Source organism: Schistocerca nitens, chromosome 12 (genome assembly GCF_023898315.1).
Source record: "Schistocerca nitens isolate TAMUIC-IGC-003100 chromosome 12, iqSchNite1.1, whole genome shotgun sequence".
NCBI lineage: Eukaryota > Metazoa > Arthropoda > Insecta > Orthoptera > Acrididae > Schistocerca > Schistocerca nitens.
The window spans coordinates 193,354,352-193,370,267 of NC_064625.1; the positions used below are offsets into that span (position 1 = coordinate 193,354,352).

The window sequence follows — 15,916 nt, forward strand, 5'->3', positions numbered from 1 at the left end:
TCCCCTGTAGGAATCCAGGATGTGTACGAGCTTTACCTGTTACCTACACTGACACTGGCGAGATATCGGTCCCAGGGATTCCCAGACTGCCGAGTGTGTTTTATTTTCAATTTTGAAGTCGGATGACAAATGGCAAAAGAAATATTTTTCCGCCTTATATGCTTGCAATGTAACAGATTTCAGATTCGTATCTTGAATTGTGCTGTGAAACCTTGCTTCTTGCCAAATTTTGCCATTCTAGGTCAACGGGAAGCACCGTATACATTGTAATGAATCAGTGTTTCACTGCACAAACTTAGAAGCTTCAATTTTTTACATCGACAGGGGACCAGAGGCCTCAGTATGTGACGTAAATTCCCGTTTGATGTGTCGACTTGTTCTTCAGAAAAAGGCTTTTACCAGGCGCCCGCTCTCTCTCTCTCTCTCTCTCTCTCTCTCTCTCTCTCTCTCTCTCTCTCTCTCTCACACACACACACACACACACACACACACACACACACACACACACACACAGAGAGAGAGAGAGAGAGAGAGAGAGAGAGAGAGATGGACAAACAAGTCATCCCATAAAGGCTGAGTTTTTTCCCATTTCGTACAGAACCCTGAGAACTGCTAAAACAATATAATATACTTTCTGAAACATACGGCCTCGGCTTGTCATAAGAACAGGAGCCAACAGTAGGGATCCGGAATGCAGTAAGTTATTCTTCATATTTTCATTCACTTTTGCCTTATGGGATAATACTCTCGGTAACGCCTCACTTAGGCAAACATTAACGAAAGTAATTAAATTACGTGCGGGATACACATACAGGCAGGCATCTCTTTCAGCAGCTAGGCCAATTAACCGCAACCTCGTACTACATTTATTGACTTACCAAATTTGTTATGAACAGTTCACCTGAGTTTGAGAGTAACAGACATTGACGAGTGCATCACTAGAAGGGAAAATGGTCTGCATTACCCTTCGATGTATCGAACTCCGGCACAGAAAGGAGTGGTAGGTGGAGACACGAACATCTTTGACAACCTAACCGTGAAAGTAAAATGCCTGATAGATGCCAGATGTGATTTCGAATGTAAATTAAATATTTTTTTCTCCTCAACGGGTCCTTCAATACCACACAGAAATTCGCGAGTAAAAATACACGGTCCACTCACATTAACGTCAACGTGCAATGACACGCGTAAAGCTGAAATACTAAACACCTTTTTCCAAAGCTGTTTCACAGAGGAAGACCGCACTGCAGTTCCTGCTCTAAATCCTCGCACAAACGAAAAAAATGGCTGACATCGAAATAAGTGTCCAAGGAATAGAAAAGCAGCTGAAATCACTCAACAGAGGAAAGTCCACTGGACCTGGCGGGATACCAATTCGATTCTACGCAGAGTACGCGAAAGAAGTTGCCCCCCTTCTAACAGCCGTGTACCGCAAGTCTCTAGAGGAACGGAAGGTTCCAAATGATTGGAAAAGAGCACAGGTAGTCGCAGTCTCCAAAAAGGATCGTCGAGCAGATGCGCAAAACTATAGACCTATATCTCAGACAACGATCTGTTGTAGAATTTTAGAACATGCTTTTTGCTCGCTTATCATGTCGTTTCTGGAAACCCAGAATCTACTCTGTAGGAATCAACATGGATTCCGGAAACAGCGATCGTGTGAGACCCAACTCGCTTTATTTGTTCATGAGACCCAGAAAATATTAGATACAGGCTCCCAGGTAGATGCTATTTTTCTCGACTTCCGGAAGGCGTTCGATACAGTTCCGCACTGTCGCCTGATAAACAAAGTAAGAGCCTACGGAATATCAGACCAGCTGTGTGGCTGGATTGAAGAGTTTTTAGCAAACAGAACACAGCATGTTGTTCTCAATGGAGACACGTGTATAGACGTTAAAGTAACCTCTGGCGTGCCACAGGGTAGTGTTATGGGACCATTGCTTTCCACAATATATGCAAATGACCTAGTAGATAGTGTCGCAAGTTCCAAGTGGCTTTTCGCGGATGATGCTGTAGTATACAGAGTAGTTGCAGCATTAGATAATTGCAGCGAAATGCAGGAAGATCTGCAGCGGGTAGGCACTTGCTGCAGGGAGTGGCAACTGACCCTTAACATAGACAAATGTAATGTATTGCGAATACATAGAAAGGAGGATCCTTTATTGTATGATTATATGATAGCGGGACAAACACTGGTAGCAGTTACTATTGTAAAATATCTGGGAGTGTGCGTACGGAACGATTTGAAGTGGAATGATCATATAAAATTAATTGTTGGTAAGGCGGGTACCAGGTTGAGATACATTGGGAGAGTGCTTAGAAAATGTAGTCCATCAACAAAGGAGGTGGCTTACAAAACACTCGTTCGACCTATACTTGAGTATTGCTCATCAGTGTGGGATCCGTACCAGGTCGGGTTGACAGAGGAGATGATAGAGAAGATCCAAAGAAGAGCGGCGCGTTTCGTCACAGGGTTATTTGGTAAGCGAGATAGCGTTACGGAGATGTTTAGCAAAATCAAGTGGCAGACTCTGCAAGAGAGGCGCTCTGCGTCGCGGTGTAGCTTGCTCGCCAGGTTTCGAGAGGGTGCATTTCTGGATGAGGAATATATTGCTTTCCCCTACTTATGCCTCCCGAGGAGATCACGAATGTAAAATTAGGGAGATTCGAGCGCGCACAGTGGCTTTCCGGCAGTCGTCCTTCCCGCGAACCGTACACGACTGGAACAGGAAAGGAAGGTAATGACACTGGCACGTAAAGTGCCCTCCGCCACACACCGTTGGGTGGCTTGCGGAGTATAAATGTAGATGTAAAACACTTGTAGCCATGTAAATATTTTTTGTAGGTTTGCGCGCGCCCGTGTGTGCTGTTGACACGTTGCACACTGTAATGTGATGTGTGGACTAAGTAACTGACACAAATGTCCTTTCTGCTGTACACCGACAAGGTATGACGGATGTGCTGCTTATTAGCGATCAGTGTGCTTGGTTTTCTTCTAATACAGGATGGTTCACGAAGATATGCAAATATTTTAATATGTTATTCTACAAGTAAAACTAAAGAAAAAAGTTCATACAAATATTAGTCGGCAAATGTTTCGTTATCAAATTACGGCTAATGAAAGTTTGCAATTTCGTTAATATGAAGCTATACCAAAACTGTAAGAGGTTAAATTAAGGGACGGTTTCCATTTATTTTGTTGTTGTTGGTCTGGTGGATCTAATAAAACATGTCCCAGACGTAGATATGTAGTATTTTCCACGACATGCAGAGAAGCAAAGACGTAATTTCGTTAAGTTTTTAATTTATTAACTGCTTGGGCCAATTTGTGCAACTGTCTGGAATTTAAAAAACAAAGTTCTCAAGTTAAGCAGAGAATTTAATTTTAAAAAATGATGGTGTGAAAGGCATCCCTATTTCGTAAGTAATCTACAGACTGCAACAGTTAACTATGTGCTTTCACTTAAATACACTGCTGTTACGTTCTTTCACTGAGCAATACAGAAAACGATCTCGTTTCAAGGTTAGGAAACTACTGGAACAACTCACCAAGGCCGGCCGCGGTGGCCTCGCGGTTCTGGCGCTGCAGTCCGGAACCGCGGGACTGCTACGGTCGCAGGTTCGAATCCTGCCTCGGGCATGGGTGTGTGTGATGTCCTTAGGTTAGTTAGGTTTAAGTAGTTGTAAGTTCTAGGGGACTTATGACCTCAGATGTTGAGTCCCATAGTGCTCAGAGCCATTTTTTGAACTCACCAACGGTTGCCAACACCGACATAAACGTTTCCACATTCTTAATGGTAAGTAAACAAACTTACTTGTATAATAACCTTTGCTTCTCTGGATGTTCTGGAAAACTACTGCAGATACACGTATGGGACACCTTTTACTATATTCAGCAGACCAATAACAACAAAATGAATGGAAATGGTGCTTTAGTTTAACCTCGTACAGTTTTGGAATGGCTTCGTATTAGCGAAGTTGCTAAATTTCATGTAAAATCTTTTATTAGCCATTATTTTATAACGAAATATTTGCTGACTTATGTTTGTACGAACTTTTTTCTTTAGCTTTACTTGTAGAATAACATATTACAATATTTACATATCTTCGTGAACCACCCTGTGTAAGTAGTTGCATCTGTTCTCTCTGGGTAAATTTAAACGGTGGGTTTTATTTAACCTGCAGTAACAATGCAGAGGCTGATTCTGACAGTTACGTCACAGTCCTTTCGAAGACTCTAGCCAGTGTTCAGAGTGTAGCACACTTACATTCGATGCGCACGAGTGACCGAGGGTGGCAGCGCGCCGACACCGCGCCCGCGGCGGCTCAGCCGTTCTGAACTGGACGTGGCCGGCAGAAGGCGCGCAGTGCTGCAGCCGCTGCACTCGACCAGCACAGTCCCACACTCACGTCAAACGACCGACACCAAGAAGCAGAGCGTTCGCTGATCAAGCTTGTTACAACTTTTGAAGATCTACATGCGAGCTGCTACGTCAGCAGTCGGGAAAAAAACACACACAAAACGTGTAACAGTGATGCTTGCCTCAACCACTTGGCTCGTGATGCAACTTCAGAGCAACAGCCTCAGAACTGTTTCGACAGACTTCAAACTGTGCAGTTTTCGTCTGCGTGTGCGGAGTGTCTTTTTACCACGTTTTTATTAGGTCGCTTTCTTGTCCGATTGCTACATCCCCTTTTTCGCATTCCAGGAGTCACTGTTCCGCGATAAGAACGAATGCTGGTAAGCATCACTTTGAGCTACAGCCTCCAATTTCTACCTTCGCGGTGTTTCCGCGAGACGAACGTAGTAGGAAGCAATACAGGATGTATCAAAAAGGATGATGCGATTTGTAAAAAATCGTAACTATTATATTTGACATAAGTGCGTGAACAACGTACAGTAGAAAAGAGCAAACTCTCGAGTTTTACATCGTTCCCGCTAGGTAGCAGCAGTGAGCGCCCACTTCAGTTTTAGTAAAAGTGGTGTCGGGACAACAGAAAGCGTTTTGTGTTCCACGTTTCGCGCAGTGCGGGTCAGTAATGACTGTTCAGCGTGACTTTGGTACTAGATATGGTGTGGGTCCTCCTACAGGACAGAGCATTAGACGATGGCGCGGACAATTCCGAGAAACTGGTTGTTTGTGTAGAGGCAAATCGCCGGGCGGCCCCCGAGCGTCTGATACTGACGTCGAACGCGTCCGCCGTAGTTTCACGAGGAGTCCGCAGAAATCTGTTCGCCGTGCAGCTCGAGAGCTCAACATGCCCCCGATGTACGTCTGGCGTGTGTTGCGTCGACGTTTACACACGAAACCATAGAACATTCAGCTTCTGCAAGCTCTCGGTGAAGGTGACAAACAACAACAACGTGTGCAGTTCTGTAATTTCGTTCTTGGCAAGATGGAGGATGACAGTTTTCTTCCACGCTTAGTGTTTAGTGACGAGGCAAAATTCCACTTAAATGGAAAGGTAAACCGTTATAATGTGAGAATATGGGGTACGGAACGACGACATCAGGTTGTACAACAGGAGTGACTCACTAAAATTGTGTACAATTTCACGGGAAAAGGTGTACGGTCCATTTTTCTTTGGCGAGAACAGGAAGCACATATCTCCATATGCTTGAGAACTTTCTTTTCCCAGGGTTGGAGGCTGATTCGAACGACTTCCTTTATCAACAGGATGGGGCATCGCCACACTGGCATCTGGAAGTGGGGGAATTTTTAAATCGAAGTAATACTGAAAGATAGATCGGTCGTACTGGACCAAATGGTTCAGCCTTACCTTACTGGCCTCCCAGGTCACCAGAGCTGACTGTATGTGACTATTTATTTGGGGGTTTATAAAAGACTCAGTTTATGTGGCTCCATTACCAACGACAATGAATGAACTGAGACATCGCACAACAGCAGCTGTGGAAGCTGTAACTCAAGACACGCTCGCTGCAATGTGGGGACAATTTGAATACCGCATTGACACATGTCTTGCATCTCGAGGGCGGCATACTGAACGCCTATCAAAAGGTGTGTAAAAAGACTTTTTACGTTTTCCATTTATCTGTTGTTGTTGTTGTGGTCTTCAGTCCTGAGACTGGTTTGATGCAGCTCTCCATGCTCCATTTACCTAAAAAACGAAATTCATTGTATATGTTTAGTAGTTTCAGAAATACAGACGTGCCAAAGAGGATGATTCTTTTTGCTACACTCTGTATGTGATGGTTAAGGCAGTTACGAAATATCCCTCCGTCCCAACGCGTTTCGTTTTGGCTCCACTTGTGACAGGCATGGGAGCATTACAGATGTGGCTGGCACCGATCAACTGTGTTACTCGCTGATGGTAGTCAGAGTTCCCAGAACTGCGAGAGACAGTGCATCGCGTTTGCGCTTGCTGTGCTGGCCCCTGACTGCAGGCTGCCCGCACAACTCGCGCGTCGAATGGGCTGCGCGACGGCGGCAACGTGGGTGCGCGGCCCTTGCTCGTTCGGCACGCGGTTTCCCAGCGCGGGTTTAGTGTCGGAGCGGCTGCTCAGAGCACTGAGCTGAATGGAGCGACTGAGGCGTCCCCAGTGCAAAACTTGTACGCTGAGTGCATATCGACACTGCCTCAAGTGATGCGTCGCTCGGGTGCCGTGCGCATTCGTATCTATCGGGGCAGCTTATTTGAACTTGTCGAGGCGTGCACGTAAGTTGGGGGGCGTGATGCTACACACCAGGTAAGCATACCTCGGCGTAAATGGCGTACCTGCATAGAGTTCCGCGTAGCAGACAGCAAAATTTACGCTTTATATCGATAGGTGACGTACACACATGGCACACCTGACTACGGGCAATGGTCGGTTGATTTGCGGGAAGGTCATCGGTACAATGAGATTAGGAAGGACGGTGAGCGAAGTCGGCCGCGCCCTCTCGAAGGAACCGTCCCGACATTTGCCTGATGCGGTTTAGGGAAATCAGGGAAAACCTAAATGAGGGTGGCCGGACGCGGCTTTGAACTGTCGCCCTCCCGAATGCGGCTCCCGTGTGCCGACCACTGCGGCAGTGGAAAGCACGGCTGGCGCAAGAGTAGATGAGCCCTGGGTGGTCGCGTGTTGACCGATATTAGTTGATCGACATTGAAATGAAAGTAAGAAAATGTTGCTACTCCCGACAGTCCAATCACTTGACGACTGCAAACCTACGGACGAATACACTGACATCCTAAAAATGTTTTGCACTCAACGTTGCTCAGAAATGTTCTAAGTCTGAAGAATATCGAAGGGGGCCGGCGTGTTTAAGGCGCCGTTGTAAACACGTACTGTACAGGGTGCCTGTGTGTCAAAGAGAATCATCCGATTTGGCACATCTGCATTTTTGAAACTAATAGACATATACAATAAGTATTAGTTTTTTGATGACCGGAAAACTCATTTTTTCATATTTTTTCATAGGTGTTCAATATGCCAACCTTAAGATGCACAGCATGTGTCAATGCGGTATTCAAATTGACCCCACATTCCAGCGAGCGTGTCTTGAGTTACAGCTTCCACAGCTGCTGTTGTGCGATGTCTCAGTTCATTCATTGTTGTTGGTAATGGAGCCACATAAACTGAGTCTTTTATAAACCCGCAAATAAATAGTCACATACAGTCAGCTCTGGTGACCTGGGAGGCCAGCAAGGTAAGGCTGAAGCATTTGGTCCAGTACGACCGATCTATCTTTCAGTAATACTTCGATATAAAAATTCCCCCACTTCCAGATGCCAGTGTGGCGGTGCCCTTAACCTGTTGATAAAGGAAGTCGTTCGAATCAGTCTCCAACCCTGGGAAAAGAAAGTTCTCAAGCATATGGAGATATGTGCTTCCTGTTCTCGCCAAAGAAAAATGGACCGTACACCTTTTCCCGCGAAATTGTACACAATTTTAGCGAGTCAGTCTCATGTTGTACAACATAATGTGGTTGTTCCATACACCATATGCTGACGTTATGACGGTTTATCTTTCCGTTGAAGTGGAATGTTGCGTCATCGCCAACACTAAGCGTGGAAACCGAGCGAGGTGGCGCAGTGGTTAGCACACTGGACTCGCATTCGGGAGGACGACGGTTCAATCCCGTCTCCAGCCATCCTGATTTAGGTTTTCCGTGATTTCCCTAAATCGCTTCAGGCAAATGCCGGGATGGTTCCTTTGAAAGGGCACGGCCGATTTCCTTCCCAATCCGTCCCTAACCCGGCCATGAGCTCCGTCTCTAATGACCTCGTTGTCGACGGGACGTTAAACACTAACCACCACCACCACTAAGCGTGGAAGAAAAGTGTTAAATGGTTCTACGCACTATCGGACTTAGCATCTGTGGTCATCAGTCTCCTAGACTTAGAACTACCTAAAGCTAAGTAACCTAAGGACACCACACGCATCCGTGCCCGAGGCAGGATTCGAACCTGCGACTGTAGCAGCAGCGCGGTTCCGGACTGAAGCGCCTAGAACCGCTCGGCCACAGTGGCCGGCAAGAAAAGTGTAATCCTCCATCTCGCCAAGAAGGAAATTACAGAACTCCACACGTTGTTGTTATCTCCTTCATGAAGGGCTTAGAGTAGCTGAATTTTGTACCGTTTCGTGTGTAAACGTCGACGCAACACACACCAGACAGACATCGGGGGAACGATGAGCCGTCGAGCTGCACGGCGAACGGATTTCTGCGGACTGCTTGTGAAACTGTGGCGGATGCGTTCGACGACTGTGTCAAACACTCGGAGACGGCCCGGCGATTTGCCTCTCCACAAAGAACCTGTTTCTCGGAATTGTTCATGTCATCGTCTAATGCTCTGCGCTATAAGAGGATCCACACCATACCTAGTACGAAAGTCACGCTGAACAGTTATTAGTGACCTGCACTGCTCAAAACGTAGAACACAAAACGCTTTGCGTTCTCCCGGCATCATTTTTACTAGAACTGAAGTGGGCGCACACTGCTGCTACCTAGCGCTGGTTATTCTTTTTGATACAAACGTATTTTTTTTCTCTCTCTCTCTCTCTCTCTCTCTCTCTCTCTCTCTCTCTCTCACACACACACACACACACACACACACACACACACACACACACACACACACACACACACTCTCACACTTGGTGCATGTGATATTAGTGAGCGTGGTGCCCGTGTGCAGATTGGTCAAGGCGCGCGGCGAAACTGAGGTGAAACCACGTCCAGACGTCGTGCAGACGTTGTGCAGCCACCCGTCACAACAGATGTGGGCACTCTGGTAAAACAGGAGAAGCGGCGAATTGTGGCGGAAGTAACACCAGACTTTAATGCTGGCCAGAGTACAAGTGTGTCCGAACACACAGTGCGTCTGACACTCCTAACGATGTGTCTCTGCAGCTGACAGCCCGTACCTGTGCCAGTGTTAACACCACGACTGGAAAGTGCGCTTCGCCTTCTGCACTGGACGCTGGCGCAGTGGCAGGGCGCTGCACGGGCCTGTGAGTCCCCATCGTGGCGACGGGACGGCGCGAACGCGTCGTCTCGCACGTGCGCAGCTCTTCGACGCCTGTACTGCGGGACAGAGACCAGCCGGCAGCGGATCCACTATGCCCTGGGGAACATTCGTATAGGCATCCGTGCGTCCAGTGAAGGAGCATCTTACTCTGGTCGAGACCACGTATACCCCTCGATGTCCTTCATTTTCCCGACGTCAGTGCCTTTTTCAGCAAGATGATGCGCCATGTAATTCCGTCAGTATCGAATGAGAATAAACGAGAAAACGAGTAAAGTGATGGTGTTCAGTACAGGACCAGAATAAGAACCTCTGAGAATGGGGATTGGAAGAGAGGAGCTGGAAGTGATAGAGGAATTTACATACCTGGGAAGCAAAATCACAAGGGATGGTACAAGCCAGAAAGAAATTGCGAGCAAAAGACCAAAATTGCATTTAATAGGAGGAGGAACTTACTCACCAGTAACTACATCAGTCTGAAAATAAGGAAACTTATCATGAAAGACAAATGTTGATGGTGTTGGGACACATTTGTCTGCAAATAACAGCCACGGTCTCCATCGTGTCATCATATGACAAAATTGTATCGTGAAAGGTTTCGTTTGGAATGTGGCCCTATGCGAATGTGAAACTTGGACGATAGGAAGAGAAGAGAGAAGGCGGCTAGAGGACTTGGAGATGTGGTGCTATAGAAGGATGATGATGATCAGCGGGACAGACAAAGTAACAGATGAATAGGTGCTTAGAAGAGTACAGGAAGCCAGATCTCTGTGGAGGCACATCCAGACAAGAACAGCCAAACTTGTAGGGCACATCCTACGACACAACACTATCATGGGAACAACAGCAGAAGGAGCTATTGAGGAAAGGAATCGGCGGGGGCGACCGAGGATATCATACATGCAACAGAATACAAAAGGCTGAAAACGAACCTCAGGACTGAACACACAAAATACGCCATGTCACGTCGCCAGGAGTGCGATCTGTGTTTTGAGGAAGACAGTGGCGGCTTCCAATTGCTGCTCTCCCCGATCCCCCCCGCAAACTCGCCGCCAGATGTGAACCCGATGCAGCATACCTGGGATGTGATTGAACGCGTCGTCAGGGCTCATCGCCCTCTCCCTGGAATCTATGGGAATTAGCTAAGTAGCTGATTTGCGCGCGCGCCCGCGCGCTGTTGCCCGTGCCAAAGTGGACATTACGCCTATTAGATCCGTCGTCGTGATGCTGCGGCTCGTAAGTATACAATGTCCAGAGTAGGAAGAAAAATATAGAAGGATAAAGTTACTTGTCAGAGACTTGCGGTGTGTGGTGGAGGGTACTTCGTGTTCCGCTGTCGCTTCCCGCCTTTCCTCTTGTAGTCACGGACGTTGCGCGGGAAGAGCGATTGCTCGTAAGTCTCCGTGTGGGCTGGAATCCCACGGTTTTGTCTCCGCGCTCATTTCGCGAGTTGTACGTGGGAGGAAGCTATATATTGATTGACTCTCTTGGAAATTCACGCTGTTGGTAGTGTAACAGTGGATCAAGTCGTGGTCCAACACGCCTCTCTCGCAGCCTCTGCCGCTGGCGTCGGCGTAGCACGCTGTCATACTTTGTAAAGGACCGTGTAAAGATACTTGCTGCTCTCGTTCAGTCACGTGTCGGGGTCAGGGATTTTCTCTGCCTCGTGATGACTGGGTGTTGTGTGATGTCCTTAGGTTAGTTAGGTTTAAGTAGTTGTAAGTTCTGGGGGACTGATGACCATAGATGTTTAGTCCCATAGTGCTCAGAGCCATTTGAACCATTTCAGTCACGTGTACTCCCCCAATCTGTCCTCTCTGGTACGGATCGCAGACTGACGAACAGTATTCCAGTATTGGCCCAACGAGTGTTTTGTGAGTTGCTCGGTTTGTTGATGGACGACATTTGCTGAGGATTTTTCCAATTTATCTCTGTCTGACGTGTACCGTACTCAAAAGTAATTTTATGTGTCGTTCCATTTCAGATCTGTCTATACACACGCGGCTAGATACTTTATGGAATTAATTGCTTGCACGATTGTCCTGCCGTTTTGTAATCATAAAATACCGGGTGATCAAAAAGTCAGTATAAATTTGAAAACTTGATAAACCACGGAATAATGTAGATAGAGAGGTAAAAATTGACACACATGCTTGGAATGATATGGGGTTTTATTAGAACCAAAAAAACACACCCCATATTTCTAGACGCTTGAAAGATCTCTTGCGCGCGTCGTTTGGTGATGATCGTGTGCTCAGCCGTCACTTTCGCCACGCTTGGCCTCCCAGGTCCTCAGACCTCAGTCCGTGCCATTATTGGCTTTGGGGTTACCTGAAGTCGCAAGTGTATCGTGATCCACCGACATCTCTAGGGATCCTGAAAGACAACATCCGACGCCAATGCCTCACTATAACTCCGGACACGCTTTACAGTGCTGTTCACAACATTATTCCCCGACTACAGCTATTGTTCAGGAATGATGATGGACATATTGAGCATTTCCTGTAAAGAACATCATCTTTGCTTTGTCTTATTTTGTTACGCTAATTATTGCTATTCTGATGAGTTGAAGCGGCATCTGTCGGACAATTTTTGAACGTTTCTATTTTTTTTTTTTTTTTTTTTTTTTGTTCTAATAAAACCCCATGTCATTGCAAGCATGTGTGTCGATTTGTACCTCTCTATCTACATTATTCCGTGATTTATTCAGTTTTCAAATGTATACTGACTTTTTGATCACCCGGTACGTAGTCTTTGTGTCTGTGTGCCGGCAGTGTGTTACATTCGTTTATGTCGAGGGCCGACTGCCACTGGCTGCAGCAGGCGTCGATCCTCCGCGGGTCTCCCTGCATTTCGCTACGACTTTCTGGCGTCGCGGCTTCTCCGTATACAACAGCGTCATCCGCGAATACCCTCACGGAACTTTCGACGTTATCTACGAGGTCCTTTATGTATAGTGTGAGAAGTAACGGTCCTATACACTCCCCTGAGACACGCCCGAAGTTACTTTTTGCCGTCTGAAGACATCGCTCCGTTGAGAACGGCAAGCTGCGTTCCGTTTGCTAGAAACTCTTCAGTCCCGTCGTACAGTTAATCTGACTGTCCCCACGCTCTTGTTTCATTCCTTACGCAGCAATGAATCGAAAGCCTTCCAGAAGTCGAGGAACAGGCAGCTGCAGGGCGCCTATCCCTGCTGCTCCCTGTGTCTCGTGAACCAACAGAACGAGCTCAGTTTAACTCGGAACCCGTTTTGGTTCATACAAAGGAATTTTTCAGTACCCATAAATATGCACTGATAAAACGTGTTTTGGAATTCTGACACAGACTGACGTCAGCGATTATAAACGTACAGTTGTAGACATCCCTTGTTGTTCTTATTGTGGTCTTCAGTCCTGAGATTGGTTTGATGCAGCTCTGCATGCTACTCTATCCTGTGCAAGCTTCTTCATCTCCCAGTACCTACTGCAACCTACATTCTTCTGAATCTGCTTAGTGTATTCATCTCTAGGTCTCCCTCTACGATTTTTACCCTCCACGCTGCCCTCCAACACTAAACTGGTGATCCCTTGATGCCTCAGAACGTGTCCTAACAACCGATCCCATCTTCTAGTCACGTTGTGCCACAAACTCCTCTTCTGCCCAATTCTATTCAATACCTCCTCGTTAGTTATGGGATCTACCCATCTAATCTTCAGCATTCTTCTGTAGCACCACATTTCGAAAGCTTCTATTCTCTTCTTCTCCAAACTATTTATCGTCCAGGTTTCACTTCCATACATGGCTACACTCCATACAAATACTTTCAGAAACGACTTCCTGACACTTAAATCTATACTCGACGTTAGCAAATTCCTCTTCTTCAGAAACGCTTTCCTTGCCATTGCCAGTCTACATTTTATATCCTCTCTACTTCGACCATCATCAGTTATTTTACTCGCCAAATAGCAAAACTCCTTTACTACTTTAAGTGTCTCATTTCCTAATCTAATCCCCTCAGCATCACCCGATTTAATTTGACTACATTCCATTATCCTCGTTTTGCTTTTGTTGATGTTCATCTTATATCCTCCTTTCAAGACACTGTCCATTCCGTTCAACTGCTCTTCGAAGTCTTTTGCTGTCTCTGACAGAATTACAATGTCATCGGCGAACCTCAAAGTTTTTACTACTTCTCCATGAATTTTAATACCTACTCCGAATTTTTCTTTTGTTTCCTTTACTGGTTGCTCAATATACAGATTGAATAACATCGGGGAGAGGCTACAACCCTGTCTCACTCCTTTCCCAACCACTGCTTCCCTTTCATGCCCCTCGACTCTTATAACTGCCATCTGGTTTCTGTACAAATTGTAAATAGCCTTTCGCTCCCTGTATTTTACCCCTGCCACCTTCAGAATTTGAAAGAGAGTATTCCAGTTAATGTTGTCAAAAGCTTTCTCTAAGTCTACAAATGCTAGAAACGTAGGTTTGCCTTTTCTTAATCTTTCTTCTAAGATAAGTCGTAAGGTTAGTATTGCCTCACGTGTTCCAACATTTCTACGGAATCCAAACTGATCTTCCCCGAGGTCGACTTCTACCAGTTTTTCGAATCGTCTGTAAAGAATTAGTGTTAGTATTTTGCAGCTGTGACTTATTAAACTGATAGTTCGGTAATTCTCAAATCTGTCAACACCTGCTTTCTTTATGATTGGAATTATTATATTCTTTTTGAAGTCTGAGGGTATTTCGCCTGTCTCATACATCTTGCTCACCAGATGGTAGTTTCGTCAGGACTGGCTCTCCCAAGGCCGTCAGTAGTTCTAATGGAATGTTGTCTACTCCCGGGGCCTTGTTTCGACTCAGGTCTTTCAGTGCTCTGTCAAACTCTTCACGCAATATCGTATCTCCCATTTCATCTTCATCTACATCCTCTTCCATTTCCATCGCCCTTGTATAGACCCTCTATATACCCTACCACCTTTCTGCTTTCCCTTCTTTGCATAGAACTGGGTTTCCATCTGAGCTCTTGATATTCATACAAGTGGTTCTTATTTCTCCAAAGATCTCTTTAATTTTCCTGTAGGCAGTATCTATCTTACCCCTAGTGAGATAAGCCTCTACATCCTTACATTTGTCCTCTAGCCATCTCTACATCTCTTGGACGACCCTTTTTGAAAACGGGAATGATCTTCCGTAGTACGACCAGGAGTAAATGGTATAGGGAGACGGTGAAAAAGTCCAGTCATGACGCCCGGTGCTGGCTCTTGATCACGGGGTCCCGGTTCCGATCACCGGTCGCATTGGGGATTCTTTGCCCGGAGACTGGGTGTTCGTGTTGTCATCAGCATAATTATTATTCTTGACAGTCGCTGGATTGGGCTGTGTAAAAATTGGACTAAGGAAAAATTGGGACTTTGCGCATATAGTTGTGTGCGTGTGCGTGTGCGTGTGCGTGTGTGTGTGTGTGTGTGTGTGTGTGTGTGTGTGTGTGTGTGTGTGTGTCTGTAACCGCACGTGCCCACCACGACCATACCGAGCTGATGTGATCCAGACATAGCCTGGAATTGTGTAGATTAGAAAAAAAATCAAAGTCAAAGGAAGTGGTCATCTTACTGTTTATGGTTCCTACTGGACGTTGGTTGTAGTATGGTGTACAGTGTTTTCAAGTATTACGCAACTTTTAAAAGTGCTATAATTAACTCAAAATGCATCAAAATAGTGATTTTTTTAAATTTTCATCTACATGCACTGTCATTTAATTGTGAAAAATTATATCACACAAATGTCCACCTTCTCTGCCTCGGTAGGCAGATATCCAGTCCATAAAGCCGTGATGACCCTTTCACACACATCTTTGTCGATGCCGTTTATGACACGTCGAATTTCTTACTTGACTTGAGGAACTGTTTGTGGCTTGTTCTCGTAGACCTTGTACTTCACATAACGCCATAAAAAAAGTCTCGTGGAGTAAGGTAACAAGATCTGGGAGGCCACTCCATGTCGCCAGGAAGTGAGAGCACAGACGGAGGGAATTTTTCGTGGAGAAGAGTTATTGTCTCGCGAGATGTGTGAAACATTGTCCCGTCTTGTTGAAACCACCTATCGGGTGTATCCATTTCATCCAGAGAAGCCAGAAGTTGTTTCTGACCATTTCACCATAACGCTCACCGTTAACTGTTAAAGCATTACCGTTAAAATATCTCCGTCCCACCCCTCCAACAAAATAAGTGGACCGATCACACTACCTGCCCATAAGCTATAACAGACTTTCGTTCGCAGAAAATGGTTCAAATGGGTCTGAGCACTATGGGACATAACATCTGAGGTCATCAGTCCCCTAGAACTTAGAACTACTTAAACCTAACTAACCTAAGGACATCACACACATCCATGCCCGAGGCAGGATTCGAACCTGCGACCGTAGCAGCGGCGCGGCTCCGGACTAAAGCGCCTAGAACCGCTCGTC

At 46.0% G+C, this 15,916-nt stretch overlaps 1 protein-coding gene across 2 annotated transcripts in view; it reads left to right on the forward strand.

Moving 5' to 3' along the window:
• LOC126215157 (protein Lilipod) overlaps positions 1-15,916 on the forward strand; it is a 413,331-nt gene that overhangs the window by 240,642 nt on the left and 156,773 nt on the right. The gene's annotated exons all lie outside the window — the stretch shown is intronic.